General features: G+C 34.7%; 1 protein-coding gene across 18 annotated transcripts in view; it reads left to right on the top strand.

The window, feature by feature from the left end:
- The window catches only part of NF1 (neurofibromin 1), a 230,363-nt gene that overhangs the window by 21,126 nt on the left and 187,747 nt on the right, over nucleotides 1-21,490 (top strand). Inside the window, exon 2 of one of the 18 annotated variants that reach the window (XM_031967656.1) lies at nucleotides 1,535-1,606. The exons of the other annotated variants lie outside the window; for them this stretch is intronic. The gene's annotated coding sequence lies outside the window, so the exon portion shown is untranslated. The remainder of the gene's footprint in view (nucleotides 1-1,534; nucleotides 1,607-21,490) is intronic. 18 annotated transcript variants of the gene reach the window in all.

Raw genomic sequence — 21,490 nt, 5'->3', positions numbered from 1 at the left:
AAAATCATATCTTATTTTTATATCCTCTTAACTCTATTATATTTCCATACACTAGGGAATGAAATGACTCAGTTGATGAGTTTTTAATGAATTCAGTTAGGAAATTTATGCTCATGAATGAAGATAATTCAATTTTTAAAAGTTAAAATCACAGTTGCTTGCATTCTAGAGGCAATGTGGACTGATTTGTAAGCACTACATGGATGGGATGCCAAGACCTTGTGCTTCCTGTGCCTTCCCCCGCCCCTCTCTCTCTTTCTCTCTCTCTCTCTTTCTTTTTCTTTCTTTCTTTCTCTCTCTCTCTCTCTCTCTCTCTCTCGTACGTTTTAGCAAAATGTTCCTACTTTTCGTGTCTGCCTTTGAATTAAAAGTCATACTTTCCCCCTATCATTTCATGAGGGAATGTGAACATTTTGGACTCCATAAACATAAACTGTGTACCGTAGAGAATAAAGTTACTCTTTATTCAAAAGGTGCCTTTCTTCTTGATATTCTAACCCTGAAAAAAGAAGTAATTCTCAGCTTTGTGAAATCATGTTTATCCCAGTGGGAAGATCTGCCATCATCTGGCTTCTCTGTCCTACTTGCCTCTCCTGGCACTTATTCTACCCTTCTTCCTTTTCCCTAGTTGAGGACTGCTGGAATTTTTCCAATTATAGACCCAAAAACCCATTTAAGAAGATGACTGGGCACCCCAAAGACCCTTTATTTTATTGTCTCCCTCAATTTGATGGGAGTTCTTTGAGAGTCACATTTCTATTTGTTTTTCATCTTTTAACATGATATAAGCGCTTAATGAGTATATTCTCATTCATTCACTCATCTAGCCATCCATCCATCCATCACTATGGTCTGTGTCTTCCATTGGTGAGATCTCAACCTATCTAATGCGATTTATGTTATTTCATAAAATTTCTCAATCTACCCAGAATACTTTGGGCCTTCCTTTAGGCCTTTTTCATATTTTGTGGGTACCTGGAGTACCTTTTTTATAGTTGTTATTGCCCCATGACTGGACTCTTTTTCTAATAGAGTGTTTTTGGAAACATGACCCTCCTTCATCCATGTATTTTCTACAGTTTTCTTTTGGGCTATCTTTGGTTTTGAATCCTTGGACATTATGATATTTCAAGATTCAAAATTATGCAACATTGTTGGGAGTATAGTTTAAAAGATGGATTTTTGTACTAGGAAGTAAATTGAAGCCATCATCGGTACTATGCAGTTACTCAAATAGGACCTGCCATCTTTTTCTCCTAGTTAGTCCATTTGCAGTGCCCACCACCATGTATATGTACTGATACTATGACTCAATGGATATTGTTTTCATAAAAGGATTTTTTTCATCCATTTAGTTTTTCTTTATAGATTGTTAGGCTTATTCTTTTTTTAAATATTTAATTGAGGCCTTTTGCAATTAACACAATACTATTTACCAAAAGGAACCTTCGAAGTATCCCAAGATCATAGACCTCGAGGTGGAAAGGTCCCGGAGTCAGTCTAGTCCAACCCCCTCACTTTTTTTTTTTTTCAGATGAGGTGGGGAATTTCTTTTCCAATTGGACCCTGCACAAGATGTCCTCCATGACAGTGCCAAACACCTTTGGTGAGCATGAATCCTTCTGTTTTATGATTCCTTTGATAATCAGAAGGTCATTGAACAATTGTGATTGTATTTATCAGGTGATTTTTATATAATCTGAACATATGCATATATGGTCTCAGTAGAGGAGAGCCACTGAGTTAAGTGTTTTTTTGTAATTAATAAAAATGTGGAATAAAAACCACCTGTGAAAACCTCTTATTCTTTTTGTCATGAATCATAGTCAAGATGTACATCAAGATTATTCTCATAAAGATTTTATAGCTGTGGAAAACTAAGCATGTGGCTTAGGGGTAACTATATTCACTTGATTGCTTTTGGATCAGATTAATGTGAACTTTGGGTTTTTCTTCCATTGTTTTGGCATTTTCTCTTTGAAATGACTGTAAAACAGAACCCTCAAAGCTCTTATGATTGTTTCACCCCCAGTTGTCTTCTTTATATTTTTGTTTTTGGTTCATCCGTTCTTCCTCACTTTGGTTCCTTAAGTCCCATGTCTCATTTTTTTGTGTCATGCACCAGGGTTTAAGGTGTAAGGATCTAGCAATGGTGTTACTGGTGATGAAGACAGTTCTAAATGACTTTTCCAGTTTTTAGCTTTCCTGTCTGTTTCATCTCTGCATTGCTCTTGGGCTCATGTGGTTCATTTAGGTCGGTACACCAAGCTTTCTATTTTTGTTTTCACTGCTTTTTGGATTTGATAAGGAAATGTTGTTCATCATTGTCTACTGTTTCATTTTTTGTAACTGAAGTTGGGATTGCCATTATTTATCATCACCTTGCCATTTGGCAGAGAAATAGAGTAATTTCTGATTAAGGCAGTTTCTGGGTTATTTTGACCTTCTTGTTTTGCAGACTGTATTATATTTGTTAATCTTTTGTTAGAAGTTAGGATATTCAAAGTCTTTATATTTTGTCTCTTTTCATTTGCTTTTCTTTGCATCTTGGACAGGCTACTTGTGGGAATAGACGAGGTTAAAGCTGCTGTAATTGTTACATGATTATCTCATCTTTTAATTTTTCTTTTAGCTTTATGTTGATTTTTGTCTTGACTGTAACTAGTTGATTATCTGACTACCTGGATAACTGATTTTGATAACTCCCATATCAGTAAACATTTTTTGCTGTCAAGGTTTCAATCCAGTTCTAAAATCTAAGATCCTATTAAGATATAGGCAATTTTAATTTTTTTTTCCGGTGATGATGCTTGGTGCTAAGCTTAGCTAGCACTTTCTTACTCTCTCCTGTGTTCAGTTATTTCCATCCAAATAACCCTTACATTTATGCATCAAGCTCTAATCTATCTCTTGAGCTGCAGTCCTGCTTCACAGCTAGTTATCCCTTGGTTATCTCAAACTCAATATACCAAAAATGAAACTCATTATTTTTTCCTTACCTTCAAACTTCCCTATTTCAGTTGGAGGGAAGTTAGGCAATATTTGCCAATGCATGACTTACTGTCTTGGACTTTTCTGTCTCTATCACTGCCCATATCCAGTTATCTCATTAATTCACTTATCTTATTAATTCTATTTCTGCATCTCTTGCCTGTTTGTCCTTTTCATTCCATTTGCATGGCCATCATTCTGCTTCAGGCCCTCTTGACTATATGAGACAGTTTTTAATTGGTCTCTCAACGTCTAACCTCTCCCCTCTTCAATACTATGCACAGTAACTCCCAAAATTACCTTTAGATTCACCTAGGATCTATGAACTTGTTTTTAAGAACAGTTTGATGCTGTATCTTTCTTTTTTTTTTCTTAGCCCATTTTGTATTTATATTCTTTTTTTAATAATAGCTTTTTGTTTTTCCAAATACATTCATAGTTTTCAGTATTCACTGTTGCAAAACCTTATGTTCCAATTTTTTCTCCCTCTTTCTCCCCTCTTCTCTAAGAAAAAAAGCAATCTAATATAGGTTAAACATGTGCAGTTCTTCTAAACATATTTCCATAATCATCATGCTACACAAGAAAAATCAGCTCAAAAGGGGAAAAAGAGATATAAAAAAATCGGACAACAACAACAAACAAAAACATTAAAATAATGTCTTGATCTGCATTCAGTCTCCATAATTTTCTCTCTGAATGCAGATGGTTCTTTCCATCATAAGTCTATTGGAATTGTCTTTATTATCACTGTTGAAAAGAACCAAGTCCATCACAGTTGATCATCATGTGATCTTGTTACTGTGTACAATGTCCTCTTGGTTCTCACTTTACTTAGCATCAGTTCGTGTCAGTCTCTCCAGGCTTTTCTGAAATCAGCCTGCTCATTGTTTCTTGTAGAAGAATAATATTCCATTACATTCACATGCCATAACTTATTCAGCCATTCCCCAGTTGATGGATATCTAGTCAGTTTCCAGTTCCTTGCTGCTACAAACATTTTTGCACACGTGGGGCCTTTTCCGTTTTTTATGTTCTCTTTGGGATACCCAGTAGAGACCCTGCTAAAACAAAGGGTATACAGTTTTACAACCATTTGGGCATAGTTCCAAATTGTTCTCCAGAATGGTTGGATCAGTTCACAACTCTACCAATAATGTATTAGTGTCCCAGTTTTCCCACATCCTCTCCAACATTTATCATTATCTTTTCCTGTCATTTTAGCCAATCTGAGAGGTATGGTATAGAACCTCAGTTGTCTTAATTTACATTTATCTAAAAAAATGATTAGAGCATTTTTTCATATAACTAGAAATGGCTTATAATTTCTTCTGAAAATTGTTCTTATCCTTCATCATTTATCAATTGAGGAATGGCTTGTGATATTGTATTTCAATATAATTTGTTTTTTTAGTGAGAGTATGTGTTTTAGTTTATACATTTATAAAACTATTCTGAAAGGGATCCATAGATTTCATCAGATGGATGCTCAAGGCAGTTCCTGGCCTTAAAAAAAAATTAGCTGAAGAACCTGTGCCCTTGGCTAATATATGAATAGCCTGGTATTTAATAATGCCCATTTTGAAATCATTGGAAACTTCTATTCCAGACTAATGCATATTTCTCCTCTTCAGGCTCTCTGTTCTAATTTAACTGGCCTCTTTGCTGTGTGTTGGAGTCAAGATTCCATTTTATTCTTCTAAACAATGTGAGCAAGAGGTGTCTTATACATCTATAATGCATCCTAGTCACCTTTGCTTATTGAAATCCCTTATCTTCTTCAAGTTTTAGTCTCTCTCATTTGCCATTTCCTACAATTAGCTTTTTCTGATCCCTTTCCTCCTTAGTACTTTCTCCTCCCACTTACTTTGTTATGGAAATTTGAATGCTCTAATGGAGTGTAAATTCCTTAGGGATAGAGATTATTGTTTATTTGTAGCCCAGAGCCATGCATTAGTAGGCACTTGTTTTTTTTTTTTTTTTTTTTTTTTAAAGAAAAATTTAGTTCTATTTCAGATCTGAATTTTTTCCCTTTTATCTCCTCCGCTCCCCTCTAAGAAAGAAAAATAAAACTTGCTGTTATAAACACATATAGTCACACAAAACAAATTCCTATATTGGCCTTGTCTAAAAAAAACCAAAAAAGGGACAAGATTCAATCTCTACTCAGTGCATCATTTCTGTGAATAACATGTTTTATCATAAGTTCTTTGGAATTGTAATTGTCTGATCAATGTTGATCAGAAATCCTGTTTTGCAGATTTTTTTTTTTTATCTTTACAGTATTGCGGCTATTATATAATTATTCTCTTAGTTCTACTCATTTCACCTAATAAGCTAGTATTTTCAGATGTATTTTCTGAAACATCCCCTTCCTCATTTCTTATATTTATATACCATATCTTATTCAGCCATTCTCTAAGTGATGAATATCCCCTCGATTTTCAATTCTCTGCAAGCACAAAAAGAGCTGCTATAAATATTTTTTGGACATATTGGGTATCTTCATCTCTCTTCCCCCTGCCCCCATCTTTGGGGTATATCTTTGGGGTGTATCTAAGTCAAAGTAAATATGCACATTTGAATATCTTTTTAGGCATAGTAATAACTGAACAGATTTCACAGTTCTGACATCAGTACGTTAATAAATCTTTTTCCCATAGTCTCTCCATCATTTACTATTTTCCATTTTTGTCACTTTAGCTAATCTGATGGGATATGAGGTGGTAGAATTGTTTTACATTTAACATTCCTCTAATAATTGCAGAATAAATGATTTTTTTATATGGTCATTGACAACTTCTGTTTCTTCCTTAGAAAACTGTCTCTCTATATTGCTTGATCATTTATATTAATTGGGAAATGGTTATCATTCTTTTACATTTGACTTAGTTTCCTATATGTTTTAGAAAAATGAGGCTTCTGTCAGAGAAAGTTGTTGCTGACTTATTGGTTTTTGTATATGATTTGGGTTCTGTATATGTATTGGGTTCTGTATATAGTTTAATCTGTAACACTGATCAACCTCCTTTTTTTTTTTTTAACCTGCTACCAAATTGTTCTGACAATTATGGCTTTGTAATATTATTTGAAATCTATTACTTCTAGCCCTCTTCCTTCTCATTTAGAGAGCCCTCTAGCCCTCATTTTTTTTTTTTTTTTTCACTATTCCCTTGAGATTCTTGTTTGATAGTCTCTTAAGTTGAATTCTGATATTACTCTGTCTAGCTCTGTAAAAATCAATCTTTTGGTGGTTTGGAATGACACTGAATAAGTAAATTAAGTAATCTCAACATTTTTATTATACTATCTCAGCATTCTCATGAGCAATTAACATTACTACAGTTATTAAGACTTGCCTTATTTCTGCAAAAATTGTTTTGTAGTTTCTGTCTGCAGGTAGATTCCCAAGCATTTTTATATTGCCTGTAGTTATTTTAAATGGAATTTCTCTTTCTTTCTCTCTTTTGGATTTTGTTGGTAACATATTGAAATACTGATGATTTGTGTGAGCTTATTTTATATCCTGCAACTTAAAAATGTTTGTTAGTCTTATATTTGACTCTCTAGGGTTCTCTGAATAAGCTATCATATCATATCATCTGCAAAAAAGTATAAATTGTTTTTTCTCAAATTTCTAGTATCCTGAGGATGGAAAATCAACTAGATTGGACTAATGTATGGATGTGAGACAAAATCCTGGGGCAGGAAACAGATTTCCTTAAAAAAAATTTTTTTAAGGAAACATTTTCTATTTATTTGACAGTTTATGTAATATTATGAATTATTATTATTATTATTATTATTATTTTTTTAGAAAGAGTTCCCATGTAAATCCAACTGCTTCTGGTGTTTCTTCTTTGGGAATTGACTTAAGGCTTGCTTGCTTTCTTTTCCTAAGATAAGATTATTTAAGCCTTCTATTTCTTGTTCATTATTTAAGCCTTCTATTTCTTGTTCATTATTTAAGCCTTCTATTTCTTGTTCATTTTATGTGGGCAACTTAATGTTTTTGCAGAAACTCATCAATTTCATTTAAATCAGCAGTTTTATTGGCATATATTTGGGCAAAATAATTTGTGACAATTTCTTTTCTTTTCATTGTGTTGAATTAAATAAATCTTTTCATTTTTGATACTGGTAATTTGATTTTCTTTGTTTATAAAAATCAAATTAGCTAATGGCAAGTAATTGGTGGTTTTTTCCTCCTCCAAAAAATTTTAACTCATGATTTTAATTATAATTATTTTTTTCTTTAAATTTTTCAAATTTCTTCTTTGATTCTTTTCAGGATTTCCATTTTAGAGTTTAGTTTGAAGTTTTTAATTTTTTAGTTTTTTTCTACCTTTTAAAATTGTAGATTCAATTTGTTGATTTTTTTTTTCCTCCTTCATTTATTGTTTAGAGATGAAATTTTCCCTTAAACACTACTCTGGCTGCACCAATTTTTGTATATTGTCATTAATTTCAATAAAACTTTCTGTAATTTGTTATTTTACCTACCCATTCTTTAGGTTTAAGTAATTTAGTTTACAAATAATTTTTTAAACTTTGCTTTTAAGGTGCTTTATTGAATATAATTTATATTGTATTATAGTTGGTAAAAGATGCATTTAATATTTCTATTTCTATATTTGTGAGGTTTTTATGTCCCTAAATCCAAGAACGGTTTTTCTGAAAGTGTCATATAAAGCTGAGTAATAGATATATTCATTTTTATTTCCTATTCAGTATTCTCCAGAGGTCTATCATATCTAACTTTTTCTAAAATTCTATTTAAAACTTTCCTTTTGGTTGGAATTTTTTGGTCTAAGAGTACTACACTAAGCATCCCCAGTATTATTACTGTCTGTTTCTCCCTATAATCAATTCTTTGAGAATTTAGATGATATACCATTTGGTGTGTAAATGTTTATTATTGATATTCATTTTCTGTGGTGTCTTTAAGTGAAAAATAGTTTCCCTGCTTATCTTAAAATTAGATTATTTCTGCTGTTTCTTTGTCTGAAATCATGATTGCTATCCCTATTTTTAAAAAAAATTATATTTTGTAACTGAAGCATAGTGGATTCAGATCAGCTCCAGTCATTATGTATCTATTTGTTTCAATGGTGCTTTTGTAAATAGCACATTGTTGTTGTCTCCGTCCTAATTGATTCTGTTCTCCTCTCCCATTTTATGGGTGAGTTCATTCCGTTAACGCTCAGAGTTATGATTTCTAATTGTGTTACTTCAATCCTCTTTTCTTAGGAGGTAGCTGATGACTCAATGTATAATTATAGCCCTGAATCTAGAGTTAGGAGGACCTGAATTTAAATGTGAACTTGGACATTTCCACACAAGGTCACGTGTGGCCCTGGACAAATCACTTAACCTCTGATTGCCTGACAAGAGGATCTAATGGATCCACTGGAAAAGGAAAAGGCAAATCCCTGAAATACCTTTGCCAAGAAAACTCTGGGACAGCTGGTCCACAGGATCATCAAGAGTCAGACACAACAGATTGAATAACAGATATTTATCATACATTTCTTTCTCTTTGTTTTTTATTCTTTAACATTTTGTTTGTTTCTGAAAATCACATTCTTAATCTATTTTTCTTATTCCCTTTAAAAAATTAATAAATTAATTTTAGGTACATATTGCTTTATGAATCATATTGGGAGAGAAAAATCAGAACAAAGGAAAAAACCATGGGAGAGAAAAAAACACAGAAAAAAGAAGGGAATATAGATAGCATGTGTTAATTTACATTTAATATACATAGTTCTTTTTCTGGATTCAGATGGCATTTTCTATCCAAAGTCTATTGCGATTGCTTTGGATCAGTGAACCACTGAGAAGAACCAGGTCTTTTATAGTTGATCATGGCTCTTTCTTTCTTTCTTTCTTTCTTTCTTTCTTTCTTTCTTTAATAGCCTTTTATTTACAAGTTATATGTATGGGTAATTTACAGCATTGACAATTGCCAAACTTTTTGTTCCAATTTTTCCCCTCTTTCCCCCACCCCCTCCCCTAGATGGCAGGATGACCAGTAGATGTTAAATATATTAAAATATAAATTAGATACACAATAAATATACAGATCATGTCACATTCTTGCTATTATTGTGTACAATGTATTCCTGGTTCTGATTGTTTTGCTCAGTATCAGTTCATGTAAATCTTTCTAGGCCTCTCTAAAATCAGCTTGTTCATCATTTTTTTTTAAGAACAATAATGTTCCACTACCTTCATGTACCACAGCTTGTTCAGCCATTCCCCAACTGATGGGCATCTACTCATTTTCCAATTCTTTGCTACCACAAAAATAGCTGCTACAAACATTTTTGCACATGTGAGTCCTTTCCCTTTCTTTATGCTTTCCTTGAGGTATAGATCCAGTGATGGCACTGTTGGGTCAAAGGATATACATGGTTTTATAGTCTTTTGGGCATAGTTCCAGATTGCTCTCCAGAATGGTTGGATCACTTCACAACTCCACCAACAATACATTCGTGATTTCTCCCCTTTCTTTTACCTTTTACCTTGTTATTTCTCTGTTGGGTGAAATATACTTCTATATTCAACTGAGTGTGTGTTCTGTTCTTTCACCAGTTAAGATGAGAGTATCTTCCATTCTTCTTGTTGCATAGAGTTCTATTTTTTCCCTACCCTTTATTTTCTTTTAAGATACTCAAAACACTAAGTCAGTCCCTTTTCTAATTAATTAAGCTCCTTCTATGACCCTTGATTGATGATAGATTTCTAACATGATATAATCTTCTATATAATAATGTGTACAGTTTATCCTTGTTTACTCCCTCATGATTGCTTACTTTTGTTTACATTTGTATGTTTCTCTTGACTCTTGTGTTCCCATTTCACATTATCTATTAATTTCTGATGTCTTCTATAGTAATGCTTGGAAGTCCTATATTTCATTAAATATCCATTTCCCCCCCCCCCCCCTTTAGGATTATACTTAATTTTTCTAGATAAGCTATTTTTGCTTGTAAGCATAGATCTTTTGCCGAGATTATATTTCATTTTCTCTGCTCTTTTATGCTGTTGCCTACTAGAATATGTGTGATCCAGTCAGTGGCTCCTCAGTACTTTTAATTATTTTATTTTATTTTTTGGATTGACTTGGGAAGTTTACATTTTCATTATAATTCCTTTTTTGGAATTTTTTGGAATTTTTTTTTGGAATTTCTTTCTGGAGGTGACCAGGGTATTCCTTCTATTTCTACTTTGCCCTCTTTTTCTAAGAGATTTGAGCAGTTTTTTTTTCTTCTTCAGTTTTTTTTTTTTTTAAGCTTTTTATTTACAAAACATATACATGGGTAATTTTTCAACATTGACCATTGCAAAACTTTCTGTTCCAAATTTTTCCTTCCTTTCCCCCACCCCCTCCCCCAGATGGCAGGTAGTCTAATACATGTTAAGTATGTTAAAATATATATTAAATATGTATATATACATATACATACATATTTATACTGTTGTCTTGCTGCACAAGAAAAATTGGATCTAGAAAGAAAAAAAATTTGAGAAGGAAAACAAAATGCAAGGAAACAACAACAAAAAGTGAAAATGCTATGTTGTGGTCCACACTTAGTTCCCACAGTCCTCTCTCTGGGTGTATATGGTTTTCTTCATCACTGAACAATTGGAACTGGTTTGAATCATCTCATTGTTGAAGAGAGTTAAATTCGCGTTGTATAGTCTTGTTGTTGCCATGTACAATGATCTTCTGGTTCTGCTCATTTCACTTAGCATCAGTTAATGTGAGTCTCTCCAGTCCTCTCTAAAATCATACTCTTAGTTATTTCTTACAGAACAATAATATTCCATAGCATTCATGTACCATAATTTATTCAGCCATTCTCCAGTTGATGGATCTCCACTCAGTTTCCAGTTCCTTGCCATTACAAAAAGGGCTGACACAAACATTTTTGCACATGTGGGCCCCTTTCCCTCCTTTAAAATCACTTTGGGATATAAGCCCGGTAGAAACACTGCTGGATCAAAAGGTATGCACAGTTTGATAACTTTTTGAGCATAGTTCCAAATTGTTGAACAGTTTTAAAAAATAATTTTTGAATTATGATGTGCAGGCCTCTTTTTTGGTTATGGCTTTCACATAGATTAAGGATTCTTAAAATATTTCCTGTTTTCTTGGTCAATTTTTTCTATGAAATACTTTATATTTTTTCTGTTTTTTTTCTTCTTCAGTCTTTTGACTTTTGTATTTCTTGATATCATTATTTGGTCAGTTCTAATTTCTAGGGAATATTTTTTCCTTGGATAAGGTTTTGTACCTCTTACTTCAAGATGTTAATTTTCTTTCTGTATTTTTCTTTTGTAGCTCTTATTTTCCCCTACCTCCATTTCCCTCCTCTTATTTGGTTTTTAAAGTCATTTTTAGCTCTTTTGGAATTGTGAACAAGCTCCCTCCTTTCTTTCCCTTTCCTTCCCTCCTTCTCGCTTTCCTTTCCTCCCTCCTTCCTTCCCTCTCATTCTTTTAGCTTATTTCTTGACTTTGACCCTTCTTTTCATTTGGGATTGTTGCACTTCTAAGGGAACATCTAGCCTGAATTTCTGCTCTCTTGCATCCTGCTACTGCTTTCCATATAATCACATACAAATATGTGATTTGGGTTGAAATTTGCTCATTGCAAATTTAGCTCTGTAATTTTCTGACCCAGATTTGGGTCTGATGTCAGTTTGTCCTCGGTCGGGAAATTTCAGTGGACTGCTGTTCCACCCAGCCTGTTAGGCTCCTGTGAGGACCTGGAGATTTAGGGGGACTGAAGTGCTGTTTCCTCTGATTTTTGCATCTCTGCTCTGTTCCCCAAATCAGAGCTACATTGTTTTTGTTTACTTCCAAACTTGTCTCTAGTTGTGTGTTTAACTAGGGCTCATCACCCTCTGTCTGCCCTGTATCTGTGACCTACAACTGGACAACTACAGAGTTGCTTTGGTTAGTTTTATAGTCCCTGTCAGCTGACTTGTTCCAAGCAGAGGACTCTTGGCCATATCCAATTCCCAGTGTCTGAAGACAGTTTTTTTCCTCTCTCTCACCATGTATCATCTGAGTTGGTCAAAATTGACTCTATATTATTTTTTCTTAGATTTCCCCATCAGAATTTGGTCTGGTATATTTTCTAGGTCTTTGTGGAGATGTTGCTGGGGGAGTTGGGTCCATTTGTGTGCTTTATTAAAGCTTTTTGTCAAATATTCACATATTTATCTGTATATACATGTAAATGCCTGAAAATTTTAAACTGTCTGCAAGCCTTTAAGATTTCTTTCTTAGTCTTTAGTCAACAGATAATTTATGAAATGATTACTCTGTATCAGGCCCTGTGTTAGGCATCAGGGATGCAGAAAAGGGCAAAAGACAATCCTTGTTCTTGGAGCTTACCGTCTAATCAGGGATTGAAAAAAGGTCATCATTGAAGTTAAAAAAAAAAAAAATTATTAAATGCCTACTGTATTCCAGGTACTTTGTTAAGTAATACAATTAAGAACAAGACAGTTCTGACCCACAATATAATGGAGTGGGGTTAGGGATCGGCAGTTAGGGAGAAGGTATCTCTTGAAGGAGCATGATGAAGGGTTCTAAGGAAGTCCAGAAGCTGTGGAAAAATGGGGAGAAAATTTGTGCTGAGGCTCTTCTTTAAAGGCTCTGGTCTCCATGGCTTGGCCCTCAAACCTCAGAGGGGCCAGTTTGGGTTGAAAAAGGAATTCAGTCAGGTTTAGGAGAGTGAAAGGAGAGCAAGAGGCAGCACTGAGTATACAACTTATTTCATATTGAGACGTCCTAGAAACTTGGTTCCTAGATTTTGGAAATAAATGTCCCTGCCCTAAGGAGTAGACAGTTTCCAAATTATGATCTTGATAAAATTGGCTCCAGTATTCTTTGTGCACAGTCCTGGCCATCTTTCCAAACATGGCATCTGCATTTGGCCCTCTTTCTTCTCTCATTCAAACTCAAAACTCCTGAATCTCTGGGTACCAATGACTGAGTTCCCTTTTGATCTTTCCTGGCATCTAGTCATTCTGTCACTCCCCAGCCATCTCCAAGCCATGCAGGCCTTGTGTAGACTCCAATCTGCAGACAACATTGTATGGTCTACCCCCATTAAGCTGTGAGGTCCTTGAGGTCAGGGACTGTTTTGCTTTTGTTTTGGGATCTCCAGCACTCATCATACTGCTTGCTATATAGAATATTTAAGAGATATTTTTTCATTCATTCATTCTCAAAGCTCCTGCCATTTCACCATTGTAAATATTGTGAAATACTATTGTTGGAGACAAATTTTCCCACGCAGTTCTCTCCAATTGGCTCTTGTATTTGCATTTTCAACCCTGGGCTCTACCATAGGTCATTTGATTCTCACAGTCCTTTGAAGTAAGTGCTACTATTTCTCCCATTTTAGAGATGAGAAAAATGAGAAATCAAGAGGTTAGATTTTATAACCCGCCCAAGTCCCATAGTCTCTGAGGCAGTGTTTGAACTCAGGACTTCCTGATTCATGCCTAATGCTCTCTCCGTACTGCTGTCCAGCTACTGCTTTTTCTCTATCACTTCAACTAGTTACTTCTCTTAGTACCTCAGTTTTCTCACCTGTAGAATGAGGGAATTAAATAAAATAATCTCTTAAAACTCATTTCTATTCTAACATTTTGAGATTCTGGAATATTGGCTCCTAGCTATTGATAACCTCCTTGGGTGGCCCCAAGTTGACTGCTTTGATCCACTTCTTTCCTTGCTGCTGGCTTATTTGCCTCCCATTTGGCCTCTTACCAGGTCCTGTTCATTTCAGTCTGCTATTTGGACTACAACAAGGACTTCCCTTTTTCAGTTCAGACTGCAGTCCCTGCTATGTCATTTTTGAGTCTTCCTGCCCACAGCACAAAAACCAAAAAAGAAGTAATGAGCCCCTCCTTTGTGCCTTGAAGTCTAGCCCAGCTACTACATGAGGGGTGTGTGGGGGTGGGGGGGGGAGCTGCTTGTTTCAGCCCTAAGGGAAATTGTGAAGTAGACCAAGTTGTTCCTTCCTCCTTTCACCTTGGGGGTGGGAATAGAGGGAAAATGGCTTTTAACACCTTCCTTCCTGCTCTGATCACAGGAGCACAGATTTTTAGAGCTTAGATAGCCTTTGAAGCTATCAAAACTCTCTCGTTTTACTGTAACAACTTTTTTTTTAAGCATTAGCTAATAAAACTAATCATGTGTTATGACATAAAGAATTCGTAAATAAATGTAGGAAGGCGGAAACAGTAAACACATTTTTTACAGACCATAATGCAAGAAAATTAATCAATAAAGAGAATATGAACAAAAGACAGACCTAAATGGAGACCAAGTAGTTATACCTTCAGTATTGAGTGTGCCAAAGAACAAATCAAACAATAGTTGTATTAAAGAGAATGATAACAGTGAGACATGCTGGCTCCAGTCTATCTTTCCAGTTTTATTGGACATTACTCCTATTTCCACATTCTGTGATCCATCAGAACTGGTGTTCTTTGTGTTCATCACATGTTTACATCATTTTGCATTGGCTACCACACATGCCCTAAATGTATTACCTATTTACATCTGTCTCTTTCTTTAAGACTCAGCTCAAGCACTAGCTTATACATGAAAGTTTTCCTGATCACCCCCAAACGACTAGAGCCTATTCTTCCATACTACCTTGTGTTTAACTACTTTGTATTAGCTTTATATTTATACTGTATATAAGTATATGTCCTTGCTGCTGCTCACATTTTAGAATGTAAGCCTATTGTGAGTAGGATTATTTTCTTCTTTGTATTTAGATCCTCAGAACCTAGGATTGTCCCCAGGACAGTTCCTGGCACTTAATATATGCTTGTAGATTGATAACATATTAACATTTATGGGGGAGCACAGCTAAAACAGGAACAATTTTGTTTCTGAATACATATTATTAACAAAGTGAAAAAGAGAGACTAACGAATTAAATATGAAAATATTTTCTGCAAATTTGCATACGGATTTGTTTTATACCAGATTGCGAAGATGATACTTTTATAGATTTAGACAAAAGAATAAATACAAAAATCATAGAGAGAAAAGGTTTAGAAAATTAAAGAGATTATTGGAGAAAATAAAAGTGAAACATAAGGTCTAGCATTATTAGATATCAAATTATACTAAAAGACAGGAAAAATCTAAAGTATCTGGATCAAAGTGTTTGGTTTAACAGAGAGAAAAATGTAAAAGTTGAATGGATGAGGTAAAGATCCAGAAGCCAGCATGCCCATCATTTGAATGTTCAGTGAAATCTAAGAACCTTAGCAAACTACATATCCAAAGGTAAACTCATTTTTTTCTTTCCCAAACTCTTCCTATTACTGTCGAAGACACTGTCATCTTCCCAGGCCCCCAGACTCATAACTTAGGAGTCATGCTGGCCTCCTCACTCTTACCTCCAAGACTTGCCAGTTTCATGTTTGCAATGTGTCTACAAGATGCCCCCATCTCTTCTGACATTTCCTTGACCATCCTGGAGCAGGCTCCTGTAACCTATGCTTGCACTATGCAATAGTTTGCTGTCAAAATGTTTTTCCTAAAGCACAGCTCCAACATGTTTGTCTATCTTAACTCCCTCTTCCCACATCCCGGGTAATACTGTTATTGCTTAAACTACAAATACAAACCCTCCCTGCTACCTCCCCCTCCCATTCCAGTTTCCTTTCTAGTATTCTTATACATTACTCACTCCCAGGTAGTTGCTAATCTTGACATGCACCTCCTTGCCATTACTGGCACAAGACATTCCATTCCCAAGTGATGCATTTTCACTGGCTATCCCCTAATGCCTGAAATTCTCTCCCTCCTCATCTCGTATCCTTCCTTTCCTGATTTCCTTCAAGTCCCACCCAAAAACCCGGTTTTTGATTTTTAGAAAAAAAATCCAAGCTTTAAATAGAATTCTGAAAAATGCTTTAATTAATAATTAGTAAATAAAATTTAACTAATAATTAGGGAAATGTGTGTTAAAATAACTTTGAGGTACCATCCTCATATCTGCACTATAGAAGACTTGGCTAAGTTGACAAAAAAGGAAAGTAACAAATGGTGGAGGGGCTCTTGGAAAATAGGTACACTAATACTTTGTTGTGGAACTGAGAACTGATCCAAATATTTTGGAAAGTAGTTATATAAACTATACATAAACTTTGACCATGCAGTGCTGCTACTAGCAATTAACTATTTGAAATGCTAATATTACTACTATAACAATATTGTTACACTCCCATAAAGAGCAAAAAAGTACAACAACATGCATATATGCATAAAATATATATCAATTCCTTTTGTTGTTGCACAGAATTGAAAGTATAGTGGATAGAATATTGGGCCTGGAGTCCAAAAGGCTCATCTTGAGTTCAGATCTAGCTTCGGATACGGAATAGTTGTGTGAACTTAAGCAAGTCACTTAATCCCATTTGCCTTAGTTCCTTATGTGTAAAAATGAGCTAAAGAGGGAAATGGTAAACCCTTTTAGCATCTTTGCCAAGAAAATTCTAAATGGGGTCATGGAAATTTGGACATGACTGAAAATGACTCAACAACAAAAAAAGAACAAGAAACTGAGAGGATGCTCACCAATTGGGAAATAATTGAACAAGGTAATGATATAAGTATGTGTCTGAATACTCTTGGACTCTAAAAAATGATGAAGGGGACTTTTTCAGAGAAGCCAGATAACATTTTTCATTGTAAGTCTTTTGGAATTAACTTGCATTATTCAGAATAGCCAAGTTACTTATTTATTGTTTGTCCTTTCTCAAAGAGAGGACCATGACACTGGGAAGATGATGCCATGACATGCAAGGGAATTGGATTTAAATAAGGGAGGCCTGTGCAAAGTCGTCAGTCTCACTCTCTCCTCTGGAGCTGTCTGGGTCCAGTGGCTCCAATGGATAAAGATCAGGATGATTGGAGGTAGCCCTGGATGCAGGGGGAGACTTTGACCTTTTTTAGCTAAGGTCTTTAACAAGTCTCAGTTTAATTGAGACCACACCCATTCCGGGATTTATGGACTTTTTCTAGTAGTAAAATAAAACAAACAAACAAAGACCCTTTGGGTTTCTGGCCAAAACTGAAATGATTCACTCTGAATCCATTAGGACCCAAACAATGACTAGTTGGGGTTTAAAATTGTTGTTACTGTGTTAAGTGTTCTGGTTCAGTTTACTTCATTCTGTATTAGTTCAGTCTTCCCAGGTTTATAAACCACTCTTCTTGTCTTTTTTTTTTTTTTTTTTAATAGTATTTTACTTTTTCCCATTACTTGGAAAGATAGTTTTTAATATTCATTTTTAAAAGATTTTGAGTTCCAGATTTTTCTTTCTCCTTCCCTTCCCTTTCCCCTCCCCAAAATGGTAGCATTCTGATAGAAGTTATATATGTGCAATCATAGAAACATTTCCAACATTGAAAGAGTCTTGAAAAAAGAAAACTACTCTCTCTCTCTCTCTCTCTCTCTCTCTCTGACACACACCAAGTGAAAATAATACACTTCCATTTGCATTCAGACTCCGTAATTCTTTCTCTGGGTGTGGATAGCATGTTCCATCATTAAACTTTTGGAATTGTTATGGATCATTGTATTGCTGAGAAGAGCTAAATCTGTCATAATTGCTCATTGTACAATGTTAATGTTACTGTGTACAGTGTTTTCCTGATTCTACTCCACTCAGCATCAATTCATATAAGTCTTTCTAGGTTTTTCTGAAATCCACCCACTTACTATTTCTTATAGCACAGGAGTATTCTATTACACTCATATGCCACAACTTGTTTAGCCATTCCTCAATTGATGGGCATCTTCTCAATTTTCAATTCTTTGCCACCACAAAAATTGTTGCTATAAATATTTTTGTATGTGTAGGTTCTTCCCCTTTTTAAAAAATGATGTCTTTGGGATAGACGTAGTAGTATTGGTGGACCAAAGGATATGCACAGTTTGATTACCTTTTGGGCATAGTTCTAAATTGCTTTCAAGAATGGTTGAATCAGTTCACAACTCTACCCCAAATGCATTAGTGTCCCAATTTTCTCTCAACTTCTGCAACATTTATAATTTTTCCTTTTTTGTCATATTAGCCGATCTGATAAGTGTGAGGTAGTACCTCGGAATTATTTTGATTTGCAGTCCATAGTGATTTAGAGCACTTTTTCATGTGACTATAGATGGCCTTAATGTCTTCATCTGAAAACTGCCTGTTCATATCTGTTGACCATTTTTCAGTTGGAGAATGATTTATATTCTTTTTATTTATTTATTTATTTAATAGCCTTTTATTTACAGGTTATATGCATGGGTAACTTTACAGCATTAACAATTGCCAACCTCTTGTTCCAATTTTTCACCTCTTACTCCCCACCCCCTCCCCCAGATGGCAGGATGACCAGTAGATGTTAAATATATTAAAATATAAATTAGATACACAATAAGTATACATGACCAAACCGTTATTTTGCTGTACAAAAAGAATCAGACTTTGAAATATTGTACAATTAACTTGTGAAGGAAATAAAAAATGCAGGTGGGCATAAATATAGGGACTGGGAGTTCAATGTAATGGTTTTTAGTCATCACCCAGAGTTCTTTCTCTGGGTGTAGCTGGTTCAGTTCATTACTGCTCCATTGGAAATGATTTGGTTGATCTCCTTGCTGAGGATGGCCAGGTCCATCAGAACTGGTCATCATATAGTATTATTGTTGAAGTATATAATGATCTCCTGGTCCTGCTCATTTCACTCAGCATCATTTCGTGTAAGTCTCTCCAGGCCTTTCTGAAATCATCCCGTTGGTCATTTCTTACAGAACAATAATATTTCATAATATTCATATACCACAATTTATTCAGCCATTCTCCAACTGATGGGCATCCATTCAGTTTCCAGTTTCTAGCCACTACAAAAAGGGCTGCCACAAACATTCGTGCACATACAGGTCCCTTTCCCTTCTTTATAATCTCTTTGGGATATAATCCCAGTAGTAACACTGCTGGATCAAAGGGTATGCACAGTTTGATAACTTTTTGAGCATAGTTCCAAACTACTCTCCAAAATGGTTGGATTCGTTCACAACTCCACCAACAATGCATCAATGTCCCAGTTTTCCCGCATCCCCTCCAACAATCATCATTATTTTTTCCTGTCATCTTAGCCAATGATTTATATTCTTATAAATTTGACTCAATTCTCTACATATTTGAGGAAGGATATCTCTATCAGAAATATTTGCTGTAAAAATTGTTTCCCATCTTTCTACTTTCTTTCTAATCTTCATTGCATTGGTTTTGTATGAGCAAAACCTTTTTTAATGTAATCAGAATTGTCCATTTTGCATTTTATCATGTTCTCTCTCCCTTGTTTGGTCTTAAATTCTTCTCTTTCCATAGTTCTGGCAGGTAAACTATTCCTTGTCCTCGTAACTAGCTTATGGTATCACTCTTTAGGTCTAAATCATGTATCCATTTTGAACTTCTCTTGGCATACAAAATGACATGTTGGTCTCCTGTCATTTCTTATGGTATAATGATATTCCATCATAATCACATATCATACACATATTTGCAATGGGAAAAAATGGGCAACTTCTGTTGATTATTTCTATCTTATGCAGAAAAAACATTTGACAAAATCTAACACCCATTCCTATTAAAAACACTAGAGAGTACAGGAATAAATCGAGTTTTCCTTAAAATTATCAGTAGCATTTATTTAAAACCATCAGTAGTATCACATGTAATGGGGATAAACTAGAACCATTCCCAATAAGATCAGAGGTGAAACAAAGTTGCCCAATATCACCATTAGTATTCAATATTGTATTAGAACTATTAGTTTTAGCAATAAGAGAAGAAAAAAAACTAAAGGAATTAGAGTAGGTAATGAGAAAACCAAATTATCACTCTTTTCAGATGATATGATGGTATATTTAGAGAATTCTGGAGAATCAACTAACACTATTAGAAATAATTTACAACTTTAGTAAAATTGCAGGATATAAAATAAATCCACACAAATCATCAGCATTTCTATATGTAACCAACAAAGTCCAGGAAAAAAAAAGTTCACTTAAGATTACTGTAAATAAAATAAAATATTTGGGAGTCCACCTGCCAAGACAAAGCCAGAAACTCTTTTTTTTTTTTTTTTTTTTTTTTTAGGGATATAAGCTTTTTAACTTTTTTTTTTTTTTAATTTTTTTTATTTAATAGCCTTTTATTTACAGGATATATACATGGGTAACTTTACAGCATTAACAATTGCCAAACCTCTTGTTCCAATTTTTCACCTCTTACCCCCCCACCCCCTCCCCTAAATGGCAGGATGACCAGTAGATGTTAAAATATATTAAAATATAACTTAGATACACAATAAGTATACATGACCAAAACATTATTTTGCTGTACAAAAAGAATCAGACTCTGAATTATTGTACAATTAGCTTGTGAAGGAAATCAAAAATGCAGGTGTGCATAAATATAGGGGTTGGGAATTCAATGTAATGGTTTTTAGTCATCTCCCAGAGTTCTTTTTCTGGGCATAGCTAGTTCAGTTCATTACTGCTCCATTAGAAATGATTTGGTTGATCTCGTTGCTGAGGATGGCCTGGTCCATCAGAACTGGTCATCATATAGTATTGTTGTTGAAGTATATAATGATCTCCTGGTCCTGCTCATTTCACTCAGCATCAGTTCGTGTAAGTCTCTCCAGGCCTTTCTGAAATCATCCTGTTGGTCATTTCTTACAGAACAGTAATATTCCATAATATTCATATACCACAATTTATTCAGCCATTCTCCAACTGATGGACATCCATTCAGTTTCCAGTTTCTAGCCACTACAAAAAGGGCTGCCACAAACATTCGTGCACATACAGGTCCCTTTCCCTTCTTTATAATCTCTTTGGGATATAATCCCAGTAGTAACACTGCTGGATCAAAGGGTATGCACAGTTTGATAACTTTTTGAGCATAGATCCAAACTACTCTCCAAAATGGTTGGATTCGTTCACAACTCCACCAACAATGAATCAATATCCCAGTTTTCCCACATCCCCTCCAACAATCATCATTATTTTTTCCTGTCATCTTAGCCAATCTGACAGGTGTGTAGTGGTATCTTAGAGTTGTCTTAATTTGCATTTCTCTGATTAATAATGACTTGGAGCATCTTTTCATATGACTAGAAATAGTTTCAATTTCTTCATCTGAGAATTGTCTGTTCATATCCTTTGACCATTTTTCAATTCAAAGCCAGAAACTCTATAAAAATAATTACAAAATACTTTCCACACAAAGTTAGATCTAATCAATTGGAAGAATGTCAAGTGCTCATAGGTAGGTCAAGTTAATATAATAAAAATGACAATTCTACCCAAATTAATCTACTTAGTCAGTGCCATACTAATCAGACTCCCAAGAAATTACAGAACTAGAAAAAATAATAACAAAG

This window comes from Sarcophilus harrisii, chromosome 4, assembly GCF_902635505.1.
Source record: "Sarcophilus harrisii chromosome 4, mSarHar1.11, whole genome shotgun sequence".
Taxonomy (NCBI): Eukaryota; Metazoa; Chordata; class Mammalia; order Dasyuromorphia; family Dasyuridae; genus Sarcophilus; species Sarcophilus harrisii.
The sequence above is the reverse complement of the archived record's forward strand: the minus strand, read 5'-3'. Positions and strand labels throughout refer to the sequence as shown.